This window comes from Erigeron canadensis, chromosome 7 (genome assembly GCF_010389155.1).
Source record: "Erigeron canadensis isolate Cc75 chromosome 7, C_canadensis_v1, whole genome shotgun sequence".
NCBI classification, from domain to species: Eukaryota; Viridiplantae; Streptophyta; class Magnoliopsida; order Asterales; family Asteraceae; genus Erigeron; species Erigeron canadensis.
This window is the reverse complement of record NC_057767.1, coordinates 14,298,356-14,305,954: the sequence shown is the minus strand read 5'-3', so window position 1 is coordinate 14,305,954 and position 7,599 is coordinate 14,298,356.

The window sequence follows — 7,599 nt, the reverse complement described above, 5'->3', positions numbered from 1 at the left end:
GTCAGGGTCAAGATCGTCAACTCACTATGTGATGCAAAAAAAACTCTCGGCAAACCACCTGAGTATCACCACCAAAAAAAAAGAGGCAGAGAATGTTATAAACAAAAATTTATCTCCAACGTAAAATGATTTTGGGTCACTCAGATTTATTCATGATTTTCTTATGGCCAAACCATATTTAAATCAACAAAAAATTGCCATAAACTTTCACAGCTTAAACAAATATGCATATGATATTAGTCTATTATACACAATGGTAATCAATGATTTAATATAAATTAACTCGTAAATCATACCTTACGATGACCACATAGAGGCTACATTTGCAATTTTGCCTGTAAAAAAAAACCCCGCATGCGATGATTATCATACCTGTAAAAAAAACAGTACAAATTAAAAACCTAGTTTATCGTACCTAAAGGTGCAGACTCTGATGGTTTCCTAGGCACCAGATATGTGATCTGCTAGACGTGACTGTTGGGGTAAATTGTTCTTGATGAGAGAATGTCAAGAAATAATACTAATTAGGAATAATAAGAAGCAGATGAGAGAAAGAGAGGTTTTTTAATTTGGGGAAAATTAGGGGCGAGACTATTTTAATTTGGGGAAAATTAGGGGCGGGACTATTTTAATTTTGGATTAATAGAAAACGCAAGGGAATAAAATTTAGGGATAATGGCATGGAAATGTAACCAACTATGACCAAAATGTTATATAATGTACCCAACTACTCGACTTGCTATGTAGTGTAGCCAACTTTGTTTTTTAGGTTATGCAATGTACGCAACAGGGTACAAAAGGTTTCCATCCGGTTATCATCATCATCATCATCCTCACTAGTGCAACAACTCGCCGGAAAATATGGTAAGGCGCCGGAAAAATTAAAATCGCGATAACTTTGTTATTTCTTCGAATTAAGACTTAAAACTACCACCAATAGACTCAAAAATTGATCCCGCACAAACCCTGACTAAAATTTTTCGAATCCAACACTCTCCAGAAAAAATGGCGATTCGCCGGAAAAATTAAAATCGTGATAACTTTGTTGTTTATTTGAATTAAGACTTAAAACTACCAACAATAGACTCAAAATTTGATCCCGCACAAACCCTGACCAAAAGTTTTCGAATCCAACACTCGCCAGAAAAATGGTGATTCGCCGAAAACATGTTACTGTTTGTTTTTTAGGCTTTTAGCTGTGCAACCTCAACCTTTTCAAACGTATTCGAAACTGTGTTTATTATTGGGTATTGGAGCCCAACTGAAAATGGATTCTGGTTGTGGCTAGTTATGCAAGTTGCAAGTCAAAATTATACTGTGAGAAAGCTTTGGAGCCTAACTGAAAATGGAAGGTACCGAATTCATTGTGGGTTTTTGTTTACATTTGTAATTTGTGTAAATTGACAACTGATTGGGCCTTCCTAACCATCTTCCCCTCAAAAAGATACTTTGTAAAAAATGCAGGGATATGATGTCAACTTCTAAAACAAACTATGTCTTTGTTTTTGTAATCGTACATATATAGAATCCCCAAAAGTGTAAAGGATTCTGAATAGTTTGCTAAGACAGGATTAGTTTTATTCAGGCATACTGTTATCCTGCCAATTTTTTTTAATAAAAAATGAATAAAATTGAAAGCGGTAACCTGCAACTTGTTTCCTAGCCGGTTGCTTACATTGCATAACCCAAAAAACAAAGTTGGTTACACTACGTAGCAATTCGAGTAGTGGGGTACATTACATAACTTTTTGGTTATAGTTGGTTACACTCCCATGCCATTATCCCTAAAATTTATCATAGAAAGCGAGACCGGGAGGGGAATAAAATTCGATGATATGCGCGTAATACGGTGGTGGTTATGATGGTAACAGTGTAATGGTGATGGTGACTGTTACGGTTAAAGACGGTGGCGAGTGGTGCAGATAATTGATTTAATGAGTTATTTAAAATATTTTATTAAATAAATAAGTGATAGTGTAATTTACTCGTTAAGAGCATTTTAGACAATTTTCTCAATGTCAACAAGTTGGGTGTTTATTTTATTAATATTGTATAGAGGAAAACTAATAAGTACTCCTCCGTCCCATTTTAGTTGTCATGTTGACTAACTTTGTTTGTACTATATAGTAGTTGATGAAACTTATATGAATGAAAAGTATATTAAAAACTCAATCCTTTCTTATATTTTATATCAAATGTTACATGACACAAACAAAGTTATTTACGGTCAAAGTTAGTCAACATGACAACTAAAATGGGACGGAAGGAGTAACAACTTAAAAAGGTTGTTCAAAAAGAATAATTTAAAAAAGAACTAAATATTTTAAAAGTTATTATAAATAAATAAACATAACATCCGTGCAATATTATGGCGATGGTGGTGGTGGCAGATATGTGGATAATTGATGTAAAAGATTGTGTATATTTTTTGGAGTTATACAAAATACCCAACTCGCAATAAATTTCAAAAATCGCAGTGAGATTCGTAAAATCGAAAGAGATTCCCAAAATCGCAACGAGGTTATACTAAATCGCAATGAGATTCCCAATATCACATAAAGAACCTGTTACACTTATTTATGACGACTTAAATACAAAGTGTCCTATCAAGATATGTTATAATACGACTCTAACAAATAAGGATCCTATTATACTAATGTGTTATGACTTAAATACCCAGTATCCTACTAAGTAATGTTATTATACGACTCAGGCAAATTAGAGTCCTTACCCCAAGGACGCCTTCGGCATCCAGGGGTCACGGCCATTGACCTTTTATGACCGAAACTTCAAGTGTTCTATTAGGTTATTGTTTTAATAGGACTCTCGATGATAAGTGTCCTATTACATTACAATATAATAAGACATCAACTACTAAACGTCCTATGAGGTATTTTATTAGGATTCAGAATTTAAGCGTCCTAATAACTTATATGATAATAGGACCCTAAACATTCATCCGTCCTATTACATAATTTTTTAGGACACCCGTTTAATTGCCTACATTATGATAGGACCTTAAACACTCATTCGTCCTATTAAATAATCTTTTAGGACCCTCTTTTTATAGCGTCCTACACGGAGGGTCCTAAAATCCCTTTTTTGTTGTAGAGATGTAATGAAAAATGATGTTGAAATCCACTTTATTCCCACTGACAAACAACTTGCTGGCATATTTACAAAACCTTTGGATGAGAAAACTTTTCAAAATCTTGTTAGTGAGTTGGGAATGTTGAACCCTTAATCTGGAACCTTGTTATGAACGCCTTTGTGACACTGGCAGGGTTCTTTGATTCCAGATTTATAAATCTATACCAGTAAAGTTATCGAACGCCTTTGTGATACTATCTCTACGCTGATAGATTTATGGATCACCATTCCAGGGGGAAAGACTCAGACCATATTTTTTTTATATATATATCTAAGTCTCAAGGGGAATTTATTAATTTATTTTCTCACTGGACAAATTTTTCTAGAAAATGTTTCTAGTACCTTGTAAATGTGTCCCTCTCATTAATACTAATAAGTTGATGTGCATGTTTGAAGTGACTTCAGTCGCTTTGTAAATGTGTCCCTCTCATTTGTTTATATTAGTTGATGTGCGTGTTTGAGGTTTACCAGAATGGTCTAATCTGGGTACTTACTGGAGTGTCCCTCTAGTGTACCATTAATACATATTCTACTGGCCTAATCCACCAGTGAAACTGGAGTGTCCAGTCAACCTTCAGATGCATTAAAATGAGTCTTTGTGTGTCAAATCGTTATATTTTTAATGCTTGATGCTAGTGCATGCCAACCTTACAATTTTTCATCTGGACAGTTACTGTTCAACCTACGTGGCATAACTTTTTCAACTTAAATGATGGTTTTTGTTACCTTGGGAAGACGAAAAGTGCAAGTTCATAATTTTTGTGGGCTGTCAACCGTCATACATTTATGTGTGATGGGAAACATTAAATGCGGATGTCAAAACCGATCAAAACTGTTTTGAAAATTTTCAAACTTACTGTTTTGAATTCCATTTTCTATTTCCTCTATAAATACCCATATTTACCTTCACTTTCAGTTTTATCTCGAAAATCATTTACTCCCAAATCTTCTCCTTCATTTATTTCATTCTTCATTTACTCTCCAATCATCATCATCTCTCTTCTTAAATTTCCTTTATCAATCTTTTATTCTTTCAGTTTCATATTCATATATCTCAAATGGCTCCCAAACCTTCTCCTAAAAATTTTCTAGCTGCAAATTATACTCCTGATGATAATGTTAAAAAGGCAAATCATATTTCTCTTTCTGCCGATGCCATCAGAATAAATATGAACAATTGGATGGCCAAACTCTCAACCAATCACTCTGCAACATCCATTATTGGAAGGTTGAATACCTTCTTCCTGAGCAGTCCTCTATATGGTGCCCTAAACTTAAATCCAAGCAAAATGTATCACGATTATCTTTGTGAGTTCTGGTATACTGCAGTGTATGTGGAAAGTGATGAATCCATCCACTACACACTAAAACAAGGCACCAAAAGCTTCACAATTACTGTTGATTCCCTCAGAGATGCCTTGAGGATGAATTATTTTGATGAGAATGAGATGCCCATTGAAATTCCCTCTGGCATCAATACCAGGGAAGTGTGCAGGTTGATGGGGCACACTGAGATTCTGGATGAGAATGGTCAGCTGCTCAGGAAGGGCACTGTATATATGAGCAGGCTGACAGATTCATGGAGATATTTCTTCACTCATCTTGTTGAGTGCATAGGTGGTAGTTCTGGAGGTTTAGATCAGATAAACCAGACACAGCTCCAGATTGCCTACTGTTTGTGGCATGGGTATAGGGTGGACTTTGCCCAGATTTTCTTTAATGATCTGGTGGACAAATTGAAGGTCAAAAGCAGGAAAGCCTTCATTCCCTTCATTCGATTTCTGTCCATTATATTCAGAAGGGCCTTGAAAAATGAGTACTCAGTAAATACAACTCATTTTTCTTTGTGTGAATATCTGAGGGACCTCAACCAGTTGACCTCATCTCCTACTCATTTTCCATCGGTGATGCTATATCAATTCAGAATTCAAGAAGAGGCAAATGCATCATAACCAGATGAAGAGGTTGCTGGTGAGCCTCATAACAATGAAGAAAATTCTGAAGTTGTTACTGCTGAAAGGGTGCAACCTATTTCCCAGATAGCCCCTGATCCTCAGCAGCATGCTGAGAATATTGTTGAAATTCCACCTAATCCCACCAGGCCAAGGAACATAACTCGTTGTCTTAGGAGAGACGAAGTTTTGGTATCATCTCTTCCAGAATCCTCTCATCTGGATTCTGGAGATCTAATTCAGGAGATTGCACCAGTAACCACTTCCTCAGTACCAGTAGAAGTAAGTGGTGAAGAAAAAAGAGGTTTTGGCTCACCTCTTGTCATACCAGTCTCAACTACTGGAAGTGGGGACATCATGGCTGCTGATGGGTCCTTAATAGTTGAAGAGGTTGAGGGAGAACAAGCTGGGCAGATTGAAGGACATAATCTGGAGCAACTGGCTCAGATTGATTTGAATGTAGGGGTGGAGAATGTACAAGTAGAGGACCAGGCAGGTGGAACCGGCCCAGATTGGGACATGGTTGATTCTCCACTGTCTGAAGACATTGATTTTAATGTAAATATGAGTTTTCTGGGAGAAGAAGAAGTTGATCGAACCATCCATTCTGTCTCCCAGTCAATTCTTTCTGATATGCCTCCTCCAACCCCAGAAAATACACCAACACCTCTTCCAGAACAAACAACTCCAACAACTTTTGAATCACCAAATGCACCAGAAATTCAACCATCTCAAACTTTTGAACCACTGGCAGTCACCTAACCTACTGAAAATATCACAAGGGTGTTGCCAGTATCATCCATCACCATAATCACCAATCCTTCCAGTGGTCTCTTCTCTTCTTCTTCAACCGAGGTCCAAGGCCTTTTTGATAAGGTGGCGGACCTGGAGAGATCACTTCAAGCTTCTTCTCAGGTTATTTCTGACTTCAAATCTCTAATTTCTATTAATCTTAAGTCAGAAATGAACATATTTACTGGAAATGAGAAGATAGTCTTTGAGAAGTTGGATGAACTTATCGTGGCAACAAATAAAAACACTGAATCTATACAAGTTGCAGTCCAGGGAATCAAGGAGGATATGGTGACAGCTGTTCAGACTGCCATTAAAGCTGAAGTTGCTCAACCTCTGGCAAGTCTGACTGGTGAGGTTCAAAATTTGACCACCAGAATAAGCTCTCTGGAGAGCAGGCCAACCCTGGAGAAAAACTCAGTTGTCAGCACCCTCTGTGATGAAGTTGTTCGAAAGTTCAGGGGAAATCTTTGTGATGGGTTGTTGCCTGAAGTAATGAAGATGATTGACACCCAGTTGCCTTGCCACTTTCCTCAGGATCTTAAAATTATTAAAAAGGAAGTGATGCAATTGAGGAAAACTGTGAATAATATTGCTCCAGTGTCTGGTCGAACCTTTGATTCTGCTGATAGACATAAGCTGGACCAGGTGCGGAATCATCTTCAATCTAGAGATGCTTCTAAGGGGAAGGTTCTGGTTCTGGAACAGAAAAAGTTGGTGATCTTCAGAAGAAGATCAAAGTCTGGAAGAAGGTGATTAGACAGGATGTTACTGGTACTGAAGCCAGTGGACAAGTTGAAGAAAAGGCTGCTGGTACTGATGCCAGTGAGCCAGTGTTTGAAGAGTTCCCAGACATCCCAACCACATTGAAAAAGATCAAGAGAAAGCAAGTGGTGTCTGGTGAACCAACAGCAGAAGAGGAATATGTTTCTGCTGATGAGGCCAAGGCAAAGAGACTGGAGCAAGAGTGCATCTCAATTAAAATTTTCAAGAAAAATCTGAAGGATGACTTAATTTCTCACCAGTTAGATATGGCCAGGCATGGGACTCTGGATTCATACAACGCTGGCAGGTTGGGCTTACAAATTAAAGTATATAAAAAGATGAAGGATGATCCCAGGCTGAAGAAATGTCTGGATGCCTTGGATGATGTCTACATTCGATCCATGTATGCTCAGGATGAACAAGTCTATGATTCTGAAATATATGGTGTGAGCGTACTGGATCTCATTACCCAGAGAAGAGAAGAGTTGAAAAATCTCCAGCAACAAGTAAGGAGTAATGCTACTGCTCTGGAGCATGAATATAGAAAGAAGATCAAGGGTTTGCCCAAGGCACCAGCCAGAAAATCCAAAGCTGCCAGAGATGCAGATCTTAGCACCTTCATTCCCTTGAACACTACAGAAAGAATTAATAAAGAAAAATTTGAACAAGCTGCTGAACAGAGAAAGGTATCCAGGGAAGTGGATGAAATGGTTAAAAGGGCTCAGACAAAAGAAAAGTATGAACACTTGTCACAATTTAGAGCTGATGTCCGATCTATACTGGGTGCTGAGATCCATCTGGCATAAAACCATGATAATTTCTCAAAGTTCCATGTCAAACTCTTTAGAGAAGGGAACTTTACTGATGAAAGAAAAGACACGTCAATCAGGGCATTCGGATGGTCAGAACTTAGAGAGATTGGCCTTTCCTTCAGAGGTAA